Raw genomic sequence first — 18,496 nt, 5'->3', positions numbered from 1 at the left:
ACTGTTATCAGACCCATTTTCTGCATTTTTAATTCCATTTCAGAGTCAGAGGATATATTCAAATCATGTTTTTCCAGTATGTCCCGTTTCTTCGTATCCATTTTCTTATGATGAGTTTGAATTATATTTTCACAAAAGTGATTATCTTACCCTTTGAAGTGTCAAGATAATCAGTTTTGTTACTGGACTCCTAAAGTCCTTTTAATCATTGCAAGAATTTTTTTACTGTTGTCCTGTTCTCATTTGTTCTGCTGTTCTGGCAATTTTTTCTTTTCTGTTTTCCATCTTTGCTTCAGGTTTTCTCACGTTTCCATGTTCTCAGATATTTGTATTCTTGTCTGTCTTGTTTTCCATTAGTTAATTCCGTTTTCCAGTAACCTTAATTCTCGTTTTTAGTTACCTTTTCATCCCATCTTTATTCGTCTTTGTGTTTCTTCAATATGTTTAGCACTCTACCTTGTATTTACTTCTTTTCAGGTTTTCTTTCTGTCCCTACTCTCATGGTTTTCCCTTTTCGCTTATAATTTAGTTCTCTTTCCAAATTGTCTTTCTTTTACTTCTCATTCTTCTCTGTTTTATAAAGTTTTTCAGCGAGTTTCATGGGTACGTTTTTTTAAAAAGTTTCCTGTGTATAATTCATTTAGCAACTCTGGTTATTCTGTTTTAGATATGTCATAGTATTCACTCAGTAATCTTTCTTATGGTGTTATTTTCCTCTACTCTCTGTGCTAACTCAATTTTTCCTCTTCATTTTTTTTATTCTGGTCTCCACTAACCTTATCTCTGGTGGCGGGGTAGTACTGTCAGTCCCCCTCACGCGGTGCTCTGTAGGCATTATTTAAGGTTCTTTGCAGCGTCTCTTCGGCCCTTATCTGCAACCCCTTTCATTCCTTTTACTGTACCCCCTTTCATATTCTTTCTTCCATCGTACTTTCCTCAGCCCTCTTCCAACAATTTTTTAATAGTGCAACTGCGAGGTTTTCCTCCTGTTACACCTTTTAAACCTCTTACTTGAGTTTCTCTTTCAGTGTTGAATGACCACATTTGTCCCAGCGCTTGGCCTTTAGCCTAAAATCTATATTCCTATTCCTCCTCTACCTAACCTTATCAGACTATTTTTATTCTTTTTTTTCTCTTCCTCTTTTCTTTCTGGTTGTCCCTCTTATTTTCTTCCTTTCTTCTTTCTCCCCCAAATCTTCTTATAAGATGTTTATTTTTTGGCTACTTCGCTTGGTTATACAATTTTTCTGATTTATATCCAGGCCTCATGTTTCTAACTCCCTTCATCGTTTTTAAGCCTTTTTTTTTCTTATTTGAGCAGTCCCCTTCGTCTTTCATGTCAGGTCTTTTTATTTCACCTCGCTTCACCTCTTTTCTTGTTCTAAATAATTTAAAATTGCTCCTGTCTAAAGGCTTGTCGGCTTTCATTTCTAAATGTATTGTTTGTGGCCCTTGGCTGCCCTTATTCCCATCTCCTCTTTTTCGTCCTTGGCATTCCGTATCCTCTTCATCATTTCGTCCGCAAACACCATGTCGCTTCTCATACTTTCGTCAGCCTCCCTCCCCTTCCCTCCCCTCCGCTCCGTCCTAATTCCCTCTCTCCTCTATCCTTTATCCGGCCACCACTTCCCTCTCCTTCCTTCCTGTCCCCATCACCCTCCCTGCTATCACCCTCCAATGCCCCTCCTGTAACCCTCCTCTCTTACCCTTTCCTTATCCTTTTCCTACAGTTGGTCTCTCCACATCCCTCCGTTAGTCCCTCCGTATCCCTCCTTCCCTACCCAAGTACTTCTCCCTTTCCTATCCCCATGTTTGTCAACGATAACAGAGCTCCTCCAAATCTTCATGAATATAAATTATGGAACTTGTCTTTGTAATTATGGTTGGTACCCAGTTTTGGCCTTTGCGTTTTGCCTTATTTTGATGAAAGATATTGCTCGGTTATAACTTCGTAAACTGAGCCTCTTTACCTAAAATATGAGAATATGTTGTTTGGAGCTTATAGACAGTCTCCTTATTTTTCCTTTAATAGGGTTTCTTGGGGCTTACGTTACTACCATGTATGTCTGTTTTCTTTAGTGCTGTATAAGTTAACGTTTCACGTTAATAAAAATGTGGTTTCACTATGGAATAGAAATTGGACATTCTGCGCATTAGTAAAAGTGCATGATTGCCTGTATACAAAATGTTCTTGACTTTTCACGTTGTTAAATGCAGATTATATTTCCATGTTTTCTTTTTACAATTACGTCATAGGGACAGAAGTTGAAATGAATAAATATCATATGATCTATCTCTCTCTCTCTCTCTCTCTCTCTCTCTCTCTCTCTCTCTCTCTCTCTCTCTCTCCACTATATAAATATTGATTTATGCAGGTACTATTAAAATGACTATCAGAACTTTTGCAAAGCAGTAACTCACAAAAGTATCTAAAACTAGAACCGACAATCGTTGTTTACAGCAGTATACAAATAAAGATATTGGAATCCATTCGTGCAAATGGATCTCGATCGGATTTCATAATGGCCGACAAAACGCAAACAGCGTTATTCAGGGAATTCAAGTTTTCCACAATTATGTCTTTTGCGACTAGAAATTTGTAATTTGCCTCCTTAAGAACTTTCAAAGCTTCCAGTGGAGAAAATAAGCTAGACCTTTATTTTGTGTCCCTTAGTATTTAGAAATAACACTTTTTTTATTTATTTGTTTAATGAGCCCCATTATTGATTCCGTCCATGCAGTGTTTCGTTATGCATAACATGTAAGTTTCCTTCACTGAATTTAGTTCAATTTATCCTTTGAAACGTCGTTAGGATTGTTTGTAATTTTTATGTTGTAGCTTCGTTTGTTTAAACAAACAGAGGAGCAACATGCATATAATCGTACAGACTTTAGATGTTAATATAATTACACATAAAAACGGAAATACCTTACTTCCACACACACACACACACACACACACACACACACACACACACACACACGTGTAAGCCCACACATGCGTACACATTTAAATACATGGTTGAGCTGATAGAGCGTTGGTCTAGTATTTCATTCGTCGGTGGTTCAAGTCCCCAAGGAGTATATATATATATATATCTGTATTCTTCACTATCTCGTGAATCATTTTCTCTTCTTTACAAGGTGTCCAGTCTGTTGGCATTTACAAGCATTCTTAGTATTGCCCTTTTCCTTTCTCTTCCTCACCTGACTAAAGGTAAACAATTGTGCCACTATTTATTTTTATAAATATTCATTGTGTACTTACTTTTCATAGTTACTAGTCATTTTTCTTATTAAAAACACGAACTTTACTCCACAGCATAATCCAGTCTTTTTCTCTGATAAGCTCTGATTATATATTCTTAGGCTAGGCGTTTTAGTTCCTCGCTCTGAGCTTCCTACTCACCTGACTAAATGGTCGCGACAATTGTGCCACTATTTATTTTTATAAATTTTTTTGTGTAGAAATTCATTTCTCGCTATAATGTGGTTACTAGTCATTTTCCTTTTAAAAAACAATTGGTTCTTAGCCACGCAAAATAAATGTTTTTTCAGGCCAGCCCTGGAGATAATCAGCTCTGATTATAAACTAAGATAGACTACGCGTTTTACCCTCTTGAAAAATATTTTCACTTCAGATTGTAAATCACGTTTTCTTTTCCTGTTTAGGCACAATTCAATCACTGTAAAAAAGTTATTTTGGTCTTATTATTTTTATTCGTCTCATATATAAAACGGTATAGCGATGCCTCAGCTCTCTTTCGTACCCCCACCAAAGTCAGCATTTGTTAACATTTTTCTTCAATTTATATTGTGCATTTTCGAACATGTATCTCTTTCTGTACGTTCGTAAGTTTATTTCCCTTGCTGACACTTTCACGTAAGAAATCCATCTTTGGAAATTAAGTAAAATTGGAAAACAATCTAACATTCATCTATCCTTTAGCAGCACCAGACCATTAAAATTTTCGTAAAGTGTAGTGGCTTCGGTTTGTAACACTCGTTACATTCATAGCTTACTTGTCAATTGAAAGATTATTTTTCTCACATTCAACTACTCTCTATTTTCTATTTTGGCATCTTACGCTTGTTTTTCGCTCCAGTGCGTTTCATTACATTTATTCAACTTCTCATAAAGCTTACTTGCATTCTAGCAGTTTCTGACGCCTCTTAGTAACTCATCTTCTTTTCTCCCTACTTTACTTTTTAATACCTTTAGGTAAATAATATTCTTCTTCTCTGTTCCAGTTCTCTTTATTGCTTATCAGTTTCGCATAGTTCCTGGGGTTCTTTCTCACAGCATTACTGACAAGACTCCGAAAAGATATTCAGTGCCAGTAAATAGAATATTTCATCGTGTCTGTCTCTCTTTATTGTCGTTTGGTATTCCCTTGTCTTTGGAGCTTTTGGATATTCATAACTAACCTTTTCCAAGTGCGTTATTTCCTTTCACATGTGTGATCTTTCGTAAGTCTTCCAATCCTCCTAGTTTTCTGTCTTGCCCAGCTTTGCCGTATAATTAAGCATGCTATCGAACGATGTGCTCTTGTAGTGTAAATTTATGTCTAATTTTTGTGTTTTTCTCTGTTCTTAGTTCATCACGGAGCTATCATTCTCATGTTATCAGAAGTGTAACAGTAGCTTCCATTGATTATTTATGGTTTTATACTCCAAGTTATATATTTCTAGCTTATATAATCAGTGTCCATTATTCTCCTACATGGATCCATGTTGCACACGCCCTCATATCTAACTTTACACATTGTTATGTCACTGGGTTTACATGCATTAATTTAAGACGGTTACATGGAAGCCTTTAAAGCCAGTGTGTTATACAGAGCTTTTAGTGCTTCTATTTTTTAAACGTACTAAGGTATCAAAAAGTTAGAATGAGACGTTTGTTATTCTTTTAAATTCAGTGTTAGGTTGGAAGGTTACGTATCATTCACTGACATTAACCCCCCCAAAAAAAAATTATATATATTTATATATATATACACGCACACACATATATATATACACATACATGCATACATACATTTTCAAACTATTGTTGTTATTGATGGCTTGAAACATGTAAGAGGTATTTATATTAATAATGCAAACCTAATTTTGATAATTTTGTTCTGGACTATCCTATCCACCCTTCCATGTTCATACAGTGATCTCTTGTCATTCACTGACATTAGACCAAAAGGTATACACACACATATATGTAGAATATATATATATATATATATATATATATATATATATATATATATATATATATATATATATATATATATATATATATATATATATATATACACACATACACACACCCACGTATAGACTGTACATATATACATACATTTTCAAACGCCTGTTGTTATTGATGACTTGAAACACGCAAGAGGTACTCATATTAATAATGCAAACCTAATTTTAATCATTTTCCTCTCGCTTTGGACGTGATTTGTTTTTGTATTTTTTTCCCGTAAAGTTTGCGCTTAACTTCACCCCTCTTGTTTGTAATTTAGATTTTTTTTCTTCTTTTGTTCTGGACTATCCTATCCATCCTCCCATGTTCAAATAATGATCTTCACTTGTCTTCCAATTCCCCCACTGACACTCATTTATACTTCACCAAAATTTACGTGTTCTCTTCCAAGCACTCACGTGTTTCATTTTTCCCCCCTTCTCTGCCATACCACAAACATATCCAATGTCCGTATTTCACTATTTTGGAATTACACAAACTACTCATCTGCTCTCTCAAGCTCTGTGCTTTTAACCCAAGCCCGCAATTCATTTGTTGTCTCTTTTATCTGCTTTTTTTCGCTTCTTATTCAGTTTACTTATCTCAATTTCATTTACAGCCACTTTTCACCCCTTTTTATTGAATTTTATGTTAAATTTTGTTTCAGCCAAATGATGATTACATATACTACGGCTACTTATCTTTATAGCACTTAAAGACTGCTTCTTCCATTACCTCTGCACTAACACACAATCCAGCAAACTCTTTTCCAAATATACCTATGAATTGACTGCTTTTGAAACCTTGCATTTCCATTTCATGTGGATAGAATGGCGGCCGATAGGTTAGTGAACAGAGAGTATAATTCTGAAGTGATAATAGTAATTAGGAGAGAAAGACCCGGAAAGAGTTGGAAAAATTGAGTGAAATAAATACTACTGAGGAAAGTCTTAACATCCATTAAGAGGGAAGAAGGCATGCAACGAAATAGAAGTGAATTGAATTGACATACTTCTGATGAACCTTCTGTCTGGGTTCAGGAAATAAGTAATTTTGTTGAATTTTTTTGCAAAGGGGCACCATCCATGTTGCAGCGGTTGAAATTATGAATGTGGTGATGATCGGTATGTTGTTTTGTCTCAGGCTACAGAAACTGATTGATTTTGAATTATGTATGTATGTATGTATGTTTATAATATCGACATTAATAATTCCCCTAACGGAAAGTGGTTACAAAAGAAATTGTCAGTTAAACCATAATTTAACGGCATAATTTTAGATGAAGCCCTGTGCAGAAAACCTCTCCAATTAGAGCAATTATATATATATATATATATATATATATATATATATATATATATATATATATATATATATATATATATATATATATATATATATATATGTATGTATGTATATATAGGCATGTGTATGTGATTATATGTAACAGTGTTGAAATCAATATTGAGAAAAATAAAAAAATTTCCGTGATAAAGGATGTGGTGTTCATTTGAAAAAGTAACGGCAGGTAATAGGAAATACAGAAGAGGTCAGTTATTAGAAAAGAAAAAAGTAAGCAATTTAATAAATAAATAGATAAAAAGTAAATTATTAAAATACAAGGAGAATTATTCTAGGGTAGTCATGCGTTGCATCTTCGCTAGAACTTTTGAGGTTCCAGTTGCACGAATTCCTAAGAAAGACTGTTCCACAGCTCAACAGTGTTAGGAATAAAGGACCTCTGGAACAGAGAAGTTCGACATCGAGGCACATTTACTGCATATTGGCGCTGCTGTTCAGCTAATATGGTCGCTCTCCGCAGAAAAAGGGGATCAGGGATCAGTTGTGAATGTGAGAGATCTCTGTTAAAATACAACTTATGAAAAATTGATAAGAGAACTCCGTTGATGGTCCAAGTCGTAAATGCTAATGTTAGGAAACAGATAACTACAACAACGAACCACTCTATTTAAAAGAAATAAATATCTGGCAGAAGCTGATATCCACACTGGCGAACAGTATTCTAGTAAAGGAAGGAGAAAAAACCTTAAACAGGTTGTATTGGTTTTATCACTCTTATAAATATTGAGGCCATATTTACTAAAACTAACTTCCCTGCGGCAATTGCTGACACTTTTCTTAGATTTTTCTTATAAGTAACATGTGAGTTAAAAGTTAGACCAGGTATAGTTAAAGCTTCAGACTCATTTTGCAGAGTCCCATCCACCTGAAGGGGAGGATGGTGTGTAAAATCTGTACTAGATCTACTAATAAAGAGTGTTTTCATTTTACTGGAGTTCAGCCCCAGACCCCACCGACTACACTATTAATAATCCGATCCATGTCACGATTGAGAATAAGGGCAGCTTCATTTATCATAAGTGGAAACTTTACTACACGCACAAATGTGGCATCATCGGCATGCTGAACGATCCGACAACCATATCACTTGTATACACTGAAAATAACAGTGGGCCAAGAACCCTACCCTGTGGAACTCCAGATACAATAGTTCTTGGTTTGCTAAAGATTTCCTCAACATCTTGCTGCTGCCTACCTGAAAGGAAATCTTGAAGTAATCCTAAAACATATCCCCCACTCCAAGTTTCTGAAGTTTATAAGTGCCTTGTGATTTACTAGCTCGAAAGCAGCAAAGCCCATATTAAAGTTCTTTTACAAATGGCATGTCAAATCTAAAAGAGCGTTGCAGTTACCTAGTTGCTTCCTATATGCATATTGACTATCAGCTAACAATCCTTTAGACTCCACCTACTTGTATGGTGGCTTAAAGTTTTCCAACTTTAGAGAGCACGGCAAGAATAAAAATTAGCTTGACAAGGTCCAGAGATCATTCCTGACCAATTGCCCTCCAGTATACTTAGCTAGAAGTTGTTACCAGCTGTCAAGAAAGGAGTTTGGGCCTAGAAAGCTAATTTCTTAGAGCTTGCTGAAAAACTGTTAAGGTGATACCCTGTTGGGGTCATCCGCTCCAATGGCGAAAACAGCTTTTGTTTGATATATATATATATATATATATATATATATATATATATATATATATATATATATATATATATATATATATATATATATATATATATATATATATATATATATATATATATATATATATATATATATATATATATATACTTATTTACCATTAAATTGTTTTATGCCAGGTGTGTATTTTGGCATGATGACGCTAACCTAAGGTTTTTTTAATTCTGGTTGTGGCCACCAAATTTGTCTACCTAAAGTGGCCATTGGCTTTATACCTGCTGTCAAAGCATAATTTATGAAATAATTTTCTTCAGTATGTCCCGCTAGCTTCGTTTCCAGGGGCATAATTACTGCTTACGCCAATAGCTATAGATTACTGGCGGAGTATGTCATCCTTCAGTGTCCAGTTACTTCATCAACGAATGTACAGTACTACTGATTACACAAAGCTTCTATTCTTAAAGGGAGTGGCTGTAGGTTAATTTCCGATTCGTAGGTCTTTTTATGTTATGACTTCGACTCACTAGAACCCACCGGGTACATAGTTTGCCTTTAGGTAAACAGATGTGCAACTGATTTTTCAGAAAACGGCTCTAAGTTTTTCTGTTTCTTGAAAACTCATTGTTTCTGCCTAAACATTGAGTTAAGGACTAGGTTACAGTGAAGAAGACATGTGTCCCTTTGCTGCAAAAGCTCTACTACGTCTTGTGACCCAGGCTGTGAATTCGGTAGGTAATTACCTTGTGAATAGCAGACTGGGGTAAATCACAGATGGGGTGAAGGTCAGGGCCTAGTAATCTCTTTGTAAAGACCTGATGCATAGCAGAAAGGTAACGTCCTATAGAGCTAAATCTTTACAGGAAAAAGGCTATTTAAAAAAAAGAAATAAAACTTATAGGTCTGCTTAGTCCGGAGGTTTGAACGTTTCCCTCTCCAGCGAGATCATCCGGATTCTATTTCCGTTCAAGGCATATTATTGTTAGCGGTTCGTTGAACCCACGTGTCGGTTAACTTGAGCAATAAATTAGATACATGGTAGTCAATTGTATGGTTTGTGGGATTAGGGTGGAGAAGTAGTCTGGGAACCTAATCCTAAAAGACCTATTGGGAACCAAAGGTTGTGTGTATATACTGTATATACAGTATACACACACATACACACACATATATATATATATATATATATATATATATATATATATATATATATAAATATATATATATATATATATATATATATATATATATATATATATATATATATATATATATATATATATATATATATATATATATATCTGTTTTCATAAAAATAAGTCAGAAGGATAAATTATACACCGTAGTACAACTGACACATCTTCATCACCGTTTATTTGAGAATTCGACAGTGTCTTCGACACTTTCGCAGTCTACAATCGCATTAGTCAATTTCATCATGACAGTAATTTCTTTTAAGAACACTCGTAACATATGTTTTTATGATAACACTTACATACCTATTAAAAGCACTTAATATACATGAAACAAAAATAAATTCTTGGCTTGTAGGATAGCATATATAGTCAGAGGTCTTTTCTTTTTTAATCTCACTTTAGTTATTCTTAAAATTCAAATACTTCCTCTTTCATCATTTATTTGACATAAAAAACCAAGTGTCATGCAAAGTTTGTTCGCATTGTATATTCTAGATGCAAACCACATCATTTTCGACTCTCAGTCACGAACATAACTATCAATTCCCACTATTTCATTCCCGAGTTCTACAAACCTTTACTGTACCGTAATGATCATCGTAAGAAAGACAATATAATTAAGAATATTTATTTGCATTTATTTCCTCTTTCCTTCATAACGAAACACTGTTGATACATAAGGTCAGAAGTACAGAATTATGGACTATCCATCCAGTGTCTTTTTATAGAAATGTAATTCAGGATAGCGGGATTTGAAAGACTGTGAATTTCTCAGTTGAATTATTGCAGCATATCCAGCGCAATCAGAGGGCCTAGCATTGAAACCTTTCCCTTTCTCCGGTGACCGATTTGTATGGATTATCGTCTCTAAACTCTATTGACAAATTTATACAAGATTTCCCAGCATGTCAAATTTTATTATGATTTTTATTTATAAACACCATATTGTAATACATCTGTTATCCCAATGGCATTATGAGAATTGCTTAACTAGATTTCCATATTTATGAATCTTTTTCTTACGGTGTAGTTTAGTTGTATGTTTAAAGGCTTTTATTCTTAACGTGTTACCGGGAAGAGATAATATTATTCGTTCCAGGTAATTGCTTATAATATTTCCTCTCTTCCTTTTGGTACAGATATTCCATTCTCTTCCAATCTCCGTGCACTTTCTGTGTCTCTCTAGTTCATTTTATTTATCCTACATCCCATGCTAACCATTAGAAAATTATTGCTTCAACCATAACAACAAGGCGGGGGCACATCGACAAACATCACAACCTGAATCTAGTATAGCAAGTTAATTATATATATATATAATATATATATATATATATATATATATATATATATATATATATATATATATATATATATATATATATATATATATATATATATATATATATATATATATATATCAGAAATTTAATTCAGGAAAGCAAGACAACGTTGATCCAGCTTTTGTCAGCAAATAACGAGACGTCGTAATGATTAATTCCCTGACTCGTAATGAAAGCCCCTCTAAAAGTACAGCTGGTTGTGAAAACAAAATCAGTATATTTTGAAGGAGAAAAGAAATCTTGTCCCTTTAGACAACTTAGTTTTTTTAGGGTCTGTGTAATGGGGTGAATGGGCATATGCATTAATAGGCATCATATCTAATAATCATAACTTTCGCTCTACTGTTTTTTCACCATATAGTTTTTGATCCGATAGGTTGTCAGTTTGGGGATGTCGCCCCCGGACACAGTTATAAACAGTGCTGATTAGATTAAATATATTTATATAATTATTTATGAGCGGAGTAAAGTGATGTGGTGATGCAACCAGTTGGGATTTTTATGATTGATCAACGTATAATTTTTGTCCGTGTATAAATACATAATACATTACCAATTTGGAATTAAAATTCAAAATTTTCATTATGATGAATTTGAAATTCCCAACGTAATTTTGCCATATTGCTAATTAGCTTGGTTAATAAATGTATAGGTAATACGTATCAGACCATCTTGTCGTCATTCGAATGCTTTCAGATAAAATTTATAACCAGAATTGTTAGTTATTTTTTATTTATTACACTATAACTGGAATGAATGAAATTACTGAACTTAAAATATACTGTATGATTCCTTCATTAAGAGGAACATCTCTCTTTCGAAATGACAGAAGCATGATTTGTAGGAGAACTTCCTTTCTAGTATAGTAACTGTGATTTTTCATACAGACATTAGAGAATGACGACTTGGTGTTGTCACATTTTCGGGTTAGCATTTTGGAAATTTAGGAATCAACCCACTATTTTTCACCACCAACATTGGTTTGCTAAACCACCTCTCACTTTGTCTCCTTTTAGAGATATCACAGCTACATTCGACACAACATTTTGTCAAGGGAAAGAATTTCAAGGAGCTGTATTCTAAAACTTTTTGGGAGTGTTGGTCCGACCTTCTCCCTGAAAAGAGCCATGTACTGCAAATGCATCATTCATATCTTTGTGCACATAGCGTTCTTTTCTATAATGTTCTATAGGACCGAATGGAAATTTATTTTTGCGTTGTCCAGTATAATTTCGTCGTCGTCTTTACTTGATCAGAATTTGCTCTTAAGTAGGAAGTATCAGGATATGCAAAACATTTAAATACAATCATATGTTAGAGATATGCGAGTGGATCTTTTCTAGGGAGAAGAAAATCGAAGCCGGTCACACGAGGCAACTACATGCTCATGTTCACCGCTATATAGATACACATATACATATACACAAACAACTACACTACTACCAACCTTAATGATATTTACAATTTCATAGATTGCCATTTTTACTCTATTGTTTTAGTTTTTTTTCTGCTTTCACCTATTCTAATCGACTCTGAAATGGCCTTTATTTTGTGCAATGTGAGTAGTTGTGTAGGATTTACTAGATCTCACCATTATTTTTATAAATATATTAAAAAAAAAAGACTCACATTTGACTGTATGAGTTACATAAGCTGGCTACATAATTACATAATAAATCTTACATTAAAGTTCTACACATTTCAGTAGCATCGTTTAACTTTGTATTGATTTCCCTTTCATTCATATCCTACAACAAGGTCTCTATTTATTTGCTCAATCAAAAAATGATTGTACTCTATAAATGACTATAGAAAATAAAACGAGAATGACTTTAGGACGTATGGCGGAAAAGGTATGCAATGTCATAGTGTTTTCATTGCAACTGAACTCATCCTTAATTCGCATACCTCCACTAACTCGGCCATCTACTGTCACTGGAAAAACACTAACTCTGAACTAGAAGGTTTAAAATCGAGAATTCCAACATCACATGAAACAACACTATTAAGCAATAATGACAACAACAGGATTCCGTATGTACAGTATCTACATGTCAGCCCACGAAACTCGCAGGCTCTAGGAAATATAAACGTTCAAATAGACGAGCTTAGATCAGATAAAAGACAAGAAGAGTGAAACATCCAAACAACAGCTGAACAGCAAGATTCCAGAACTATCACGCCTCATATTTCTACTTTGCGTACTGCCTTTTCCTGGAAAGCTTAAGAAGTGCTCTAATGTTTATCCTTGAAGTGACGGAAGCCTATCGCCCTTTTACTAAAGCTTTTATTTATTTTGGTTGGAATTTGAAGCCTTCGATTCAGCTCTTGTTTGAAACCATTTTTGCATTAAGCCTAGGAGAGAGTAGATTTTTAAAGGAAGTAGACTGTCTTAGTCGTTAGTGATATGGCGATTCAAATGGCCTAACCATCACGTTAGACGCAGTGGTAAAATCTTAATGGAAAGGAGAAGGTTCAAAAAGTGCGAAAAATCGAAGGAGGCTGGAAAGTTGAACAGGAAAGGGTAAAAGTTGTTAGGAAACCGATCTCTACCGAATAGGTTTTAAATTTTTTTTTTTTTTTGGGGAAGGTTGGGGTTGCCATCTCTATACTTTGCTAGTCTATATAAAATGTGGAAATCAATATAAATCACACTCAAAGTCATATTAACATTATGAAAGCACAATCTTTTTGTGACTACAACATGATAGCTCAAAATCATATTGAATGTCGGGTTAAATTCAGAGTTTTGTTGTGATTTCCCTTTATCTGTTATCCATTGTGCGATGAGTTTCTCGAGTGGCCACTTGTATATTATGAATATCAACTCTTTCCCGTGTGAATTAAAATTTAATTAGCTCTTATTTACTAAGAAGCAGAGATGGAGTCATCAGTATATCGAGACAGTAAAGGCGAGACGTAAGTAATATTAAGTAAGAAACTGGACTCTAGTACAGCATGAAAAGTCGAGTTAGAAATAGCAACTACTGGGTGTGGGTTTCTTCAGGCAAGGTATATAGGTAAAATTATATGATGCAGTTGTTAAGGAAACACATTCACCAGTTTGTCTCATTCTTAACTTCGTAGAGACATGGCGAAGACGCGGCCCTAACAAGAACATCTGTTTGATCTGAACAGCCAGTTACCCTTGTCATCGCCAGAGAAAGACTATTGTGTATGTCAATTTCGGAGATAAACAAGATAATTAGCAGTTTAGTCCAAGGGATGGGGGTTTTTAGTTATATAGAAATATATATCTTTTTTCTACGTGATAGAAAAATGGCATTGCTAATTAATTTTTCGTTGGGGCTAAAAAATAGCTTCACATATCATTCTTTTATATTTATTACTTTAAGGACAAAAGAAACTTTACCTCATATTATAGAAATGTTTTCAGATTCTCTCCAATTAATCAGTGTATGAGGTCTCCCAATTTAGAAGTGATTTTGTGTATGAATTGCCATATTTCTTTCGCTTTCAACTAAATGTAATCTATCTTTTGGACGAATCAAAACGGGGTTGATAAATATTTAGGGTAAAGAGACAGAGAGAGAGAAAGACAGAGAAAGGTGGTTAGAAGAGTAAGATGGCAAAGTCAATGTATGAGAAATAATTTGTTGTAGCTTTTCAGTGTAGTTTACTAATGAACTGATATCTTTTCTTGAAATTTTCGTATGCCATTTTATGTCATCTTAAAATTCATGTTCAGAGCTATTTTCAAATCTTCGGGGCTCACTGTAACTTTAAAATTCCTCTAAGTGGAAAAAGCTGCTGCTAATTATTAATTTCCCAAGATCTTTGGTTTATTGCCTTTAATAACTGAGGTGTTTATAAGAAGTAAAAGTGATCCGAAAAAGATGAAGACATCGAATTATTCTTAAAGAAAATATTGACAATAATTTAAATCGAATACTTTGGTATAAAAGATTTGGTTAAGAAATAATGTAATTTTCTGTTACGATATACATATATATTTATTTATTTCATATTTATATTTGCGAAGACATTTTTTATGCAGTTCTATATACAGGATAAAGTAAGTTTATACTAAGGAAACTGATGTCTTCATGCAACAGAAACAGTATTCTTACAGAATTGATAAGATTTCTGTTAGTATGATATCTTGACTATTATTTTGGTTATATTTCAGAATTTTCTACTTTATCAATAAATATAGTATTTTACACTTCTTATAAAAATATGGTTTAAATAACTTCTACTTAAGAATTATTGTACTCGATTTAAGAAATGTTTTTGTTTAATCAAATATGCTTCTAAAAAAGAAGTCGTATATTCAAAACAAAAAATAAGCAACATTTCCTGTAAACGGAACACGCTTCTTTCATACAAACTAACCCCAAAAGTTTTTACTTTTTTTATGAAAAGATGAACTCTTCAGTGAAGTATGATTCGTATGAAATTTGACTTCCCTCCTACATTGTAATATTTTCATTTAATATGCATTTCGCTCTCGTAAACTGCGCATGTTTAATGTAAATGAATGTCATCAGTCTTGAACACAGTACTAGTATTCCTTAGTAACGTAAAACACCTGATATTCAGTGAACTGACATATCATGGTTCGTGCAACTAATAAACTTTTACGAGAAAATGAAACTTCCTTGTATCGCAGGTCCCCTCGAAAATCAGGAAATAGAAAAAGAAAATCAGGTATTATTGGCGTTAGCGATGTTGAAGATTGTTCCTCTACTTTATGATAACATTGATATTAGTTATTAAACGGACATGTAATTCATAATGCAATTTCATTTCTTTTGTGAATTTGATGCGCTTGAACGGTAAGAGCTTGGCCGCACGCAAAAACTTGTATGCACGCATGCAGATGTCCTCATTTTCACACATAAACTGATAAACCGGGCAATATATAGATAATAACACGCATATTGAAATGCACGCAACACTCACAAACATGCAGAAGAGCTCACATTTCTTTTTAAATTTCCAGATCAAATTGATTGCATAGGACACATGAATAAATTCCTATCGAGCGAAGTCCAACACCTACAAGATTTCTAGGTAACAGTCTACTTGGGTAGATCACCTCAGTTCAAAGAGACACTACATAAGCGTCATACAAACATACTAGATTTATGGGAGAAAAATGTTGTAAACTCTGTATTCTTCAAGCAGGAAAGAAGGAATATTAAGGCAACGTTTCAGGCAATGTTCAAATAAACGTTTCAGCTTAATCTTTATCGTTATCAGCGAATCATGTAGGTTTAAATTGGATGAGGAGGAATCGATTTGAAGGTTAGTACCAACATCAAACCTGCATCTCGGGTGTCGGATATATACGCTTCTATGAAATTTTCCTCTTATCAACACCTACAAAAATATTAAACCGGAAGGAAAATTTCAGTGCGATGAATATCTTTGAAAGGCATGTTTTCCACGTACGTCTCGATTCATTTGTAAAGTTGCATAATGAGGAAGTTTCCACGGTCAATCTTTCCTGCTTAGAGAAGAAACCCAGTCATTCAATTCTTCGGAATCACGAGGCACATGTAAGAGTAGGTTCCTCCCCAGAAAATAATACAATGAACAGAATTAATGAAGCAGTGAAAGATAGATAAATAAAATGATAAAGATTGTAGAAATAATTGCATGATTCGGTATGAATAATAGTATCGGTTCAAAAGATATTTATATCTATGAGGAAAACTCATTGATGCGATGACATCTTAAAGGAACTTGGCGAAAAGTCTCGACTGAGGAGGTTGATTCTCAAAAATGTCAGCGTAATCAGAAACGTAATAAGTTTTTTCGTTCTACTTGAGGAAAGTTTTTGTATTTTCCTTGAAACTGGGGAGAGAACCTTGAAGGCTACCAGGCATTGAATTCAAACTCTTGATTCCCAACAATCGAGCGAGCAGCAGCAGCAGCAGCATTCGGCGACCTCACTTCCTATGCCAGCTTTCGTCGGGCGCGTTTCACTTTACAAAAGAATGTTTTCATTGATTTTTAGCACTTCTTCCAAAAATAGAGATCTATAAATGTAAGACGATGGTCAAAATTTTTGCAGCAGGTCTCATGTGATATGTACAAAATGAAGTGTATCATTATAGGGTTGTTGAGGCTCAATGCTAGCTTATTTAAAAAGGTTGAGGTCGTTACATTACATATATATATATATATATATATATATATATATATATATATATATATATATATATATATAATATATATATATATATATACATATATATATATATATATATATATATATATATATATATATATATATATATATATATATATATATACATAATATATATATATATATATATATATATACATATATATATATATATATATATATATATATATATATATATATATATATATATATATATATATATATATATATATATAGGAATTTCTAAGAGCATCTGCAAGATTCGAAATCACTTGGCGCGATGCAACACTAACTGGCAATGAAGGCGTTATTTTTAAATTTAAGATGAGTAAATATAACATGATCTATGGTATCTGGATATTGGGTGGTTACCCATGAGAAAAAGAGATGCCATTGTAAAAATTAGGCCTCGAATAACGAAGCGGCCGTAAGCAAGGTTTGAGAATGCGCTGCCCTTATCAAGATCTCTATGACTACAGTGATTCGTGATATGGCAACTATTAAAAACTGCGTGCAGACGGCTTGTGATGGGGCTAATGCGTTAGAGAGTCCCCGCATACTCGAGTTTGCGTTGCCATGGTCTTCTTAGGGAGGTTTTAATTTGTTACATGAATTGCGAATTCGTTTGTTCATTACTCATGAATTCAATAAGGAGAAGGAGTACTTTGTGGTGCGTCTATTCTCTAATTGGTACTGGGAGTGACCATAAGCAACTTGGGAATGACCGATATGTAAACCTGAAATTACGAGCATTAGTTCACCTCTTACTTCAGTGGCTAGCATTTAATTAAATATTTATTTTAGAAAACATAAGTTACGTTTGTTTTTTAATTTATTATCTGCTTTATCCACTGCAATTTATCTTCATTGACCATACAAAATTCCTAGCTATTTGTGACTTAAGATAAATGCGTAAGTATAAAAATTAGCATATAATTTAAGTCTTACTTACTAGTAAGATCCTCTGATTCAAACAAAGGTAAGAAGAGCCAGTGCTGATAAAATGGACCTATAATATGTCAAAATTATTGTCTACTTGGTTGCTTTGAGGAGTTAAGCACGTTTTCTACGAGATGATCAAAATATTATATTCCGGTAAAATGAAAATCGTAGTAATGCTGTTATCCAAAATGTAATGTACTTATCGCAGTGTGGGGCAAAGCTGTTGATAAAATAATTGCCTGTTCCAGCCATACAGTTGCAATATGATGGCAGTAATTAAATATTTAAGTAAAACAGTTTCATGGAAATAAAAGATTCATAGAAAGAAAAGTAGTGGTGATATTATTGGTCACAACTTGAATATTTCTTCTTATTTCATGACAAGTATTTTCGTTAGTTTATTTGTATCCAGTTTCATTTTAAACTCTAGGCAATAATTAGGTAACATTTTCAAATGCTATAACGATTTTCTCACCAGTCCTAAACTTTAAGAAATTTCGGAAACTGTAAGGTTTAACAGGATAAGGGATGATTTTCCCTCATTACGAATACAGAAACAGAAAAACATCAACCATAGCAGAATCTCGAGCGCTGGGGGTCCCTAACTATATAA

General features: G+C 33.8%; 2 protein-coding genes across 7 annotated transcripts in view; one reads left to right on the top strand and one right to left on the bottom strand.

The window, feature by feature from the left end:
- The window catches only part of LOC136838899 (WAG22 antigen-like), a 342,430-nt gene that overhangs the window by 45,481 nt on the left and 278,453 nt on the right, over window positions 1-18,496 (top strand). The window lies entirely within an intron of this gene.
- The window catches only part of ChAT (Choline acetyltransferase), a 256,104-nt gene that overhangs the window by 119,939 nt on the left and 117,669 nt on the right, over window positions 1-18,496 (bottom strand). The window lies entirely within an intron of this gene.

This window comes from Macrobrachium rosenbergii, chromosome 5 (genome assembly GCF_040412425.1).
Source record: "Macrobrachium rosenbergii isolate ZJJX-2024 chromosome 5, ASM4041242v1, whole genome shotgun sequence".
Taxonomy (NCBI): Eukaryota; Metazoa; Arthropoda; class Malacostraca; order Decapoda; family Palaemonidae; genus Macrobrachium; species Macrobrachium rosenbergii.
Note: the sequence above shows the minus strand (reverse complement) of the source record. Positions and strands in the feature narration are given on the sequence as shown.